Source organism: Aplysia californica, unplaced genomic scaffold, assembly GCF_000002075.1.
Source record: "Aplysia californica isolate F4 #8 unplaced genomic scaffold, AplCal3.0 scaffold00113, whole genome shotgun sequence".
Taxonomy (NCBI): Eukaryota; Metazoa; Mollusca; class Gastropoda; order Aplysiida; family Aplysiidae; genus Aplysia; species Aplysia californica.
In genome coordinates this window covers 754,605-756,308 of record NW_004797383.1, presented here as the reverse complement: position 1 = coordinate 756,308, position 1,704 = coordinate 754,605, and the positions used below count along the sequence as shown (strand labels likewise).

General features: G+C 34.4%; 1 protein-coding gene across 1 annotated transcript in view; it reads right to left on the bottom strand.

Moving 5' to 3' along the window:
* Positions 1–1,704, bottom strand: part of LOC106011431 (probable 3',5'-cyclic phosphodiesterase pde-5) — a 25,629-nt gene that overhangs the window by 8,672 nt on the left and 15,253 nt on the right. The gene's annotated exons all lie outside the window — the stretch shown is intronic.

Below are 1,704 nucleotides of genomic sequence, written 5' to 3'. Positions count from 1 at the left end.
ACACACACACACACACACACATACACAGACAGACACACACAACCTTGCTCCGTTCAACTTTATATCGTCAACAGCTAGATATCTGATGAAGTCATAATGTGTTTATTTTAGACATTAGTACAAGCTTGCCAATTTGTAACAAAATGTTGTTTCCATAATGTTCACTATTTCGTGATTCATGAAATCAAAACTTTTTCTGTCGATCAATGAAAAGCGAAAAAGCAAAACGACCCTTAAATATTTACAAAAGACCATAATAATTATATCTCCAGTGACAAATCAGAGGGTTTTAAAAAGAAATTTGTGAAGCAGCGTGGTGGAATCAGGCTCTCGTCAAAATAATCAAAGTGAAGAAGCTTGCATGTTTCTGCAGGTTTGTGAATTTTTATCAAATTTTTGTTTTTTGGCTCAACACCTTTCATGCCCATTAAAGAACTCATTTATGTGGGGATTTTTCTGAAAAGCGTTGATTAAAGGCACAAAAATGTAAATTTTCAGTTACCATGGACTCTCAAGCTAAAGAAATAACTAATCTTTGGCGGCCATTTTCTCACTAATTTTACCTCTGAAAACAGGTGACCCGACCTCCTTCTTTTGCAATATCTCGACTTCTATTCAAGATAAACGGATAATTTTTCATCCAAATAAAGGCAAGTGAATCAGCTTTAAGATGATACCAATAACTCTACATGCCCAACAATTGACGAGAGCCTGATTCCACCACGCTGCCTCACATTTAATTAAGAATCATTGAATTCGTATATTAATTTTTAGAAGTGTAAATCTCTCTATCCTTCTGAAGGACAGCAGCCTGTGTGCATTGACTTACTACAAAATAAGTTATAATTATCTAGCCTCAAATAAAGAGACACAGGCACCTTGATTAAAATAAGGCTATACAAATAATCAATTTGGCCAAAAAAAAACAACAAATTCTGAAAGCCAATAGTACGAAGCAAGCTTTACTAACAGAGTAGCTAATACTGTTTCAAAGCACATACAAAAAGATGGGTTTAAAATCTCATAAACTTGATACAAATAAACTACAAATAGCAGAACAAAAACAAAATTTAAAAGATAAAAACACACCAAACAAACAACAACAGCGACAAACAAAATAATAAACGCTAATAGAAGGTGAAAAATTAGTAAATATACAGCCACAACGCTTTCCTTAAACAACTGTCAACAGAGAAAAAAACAAAACAAACAAACAAACAAACAAACAAGAAGACAAAACACTAAACAGTAGCACAGGTAGATTTGAACAATGCGAGGTACTGTCTGCGGGGTAGATCTACTTGAAATACAGTTTCTACAAAGTGTTATTAACTGACAACAAAGAGCAGCCTTCTTAACTCATTGTTCCACCAAGATTAACTGCGAGAGCAATAACGCACGTTGGCAAATAGTTTCCCGGAAAAACAATCGAAAAGAAAGTCCTAATTCCAAGAAATGCAAAACAAAAAGGAATTGATCAAGCTAACCACCGAGGTCTAAGATGCATGGGTATTTCAGAACGATTCAGTAATTAGGTTATGACAGTTGAAATAAAATGATTATCATAATCGAAGACTAGTTATATATGTATTTCAGTTGTTTTTTTAAAAACTGGTCCCTTACGTTCATCAGAGAAAGAGAGAGAAAGAGAGAGAAAGAGAGAGAAAGAGAGAGCGAGAGTGAGTGTGAGTTTGTGTGTGTGTG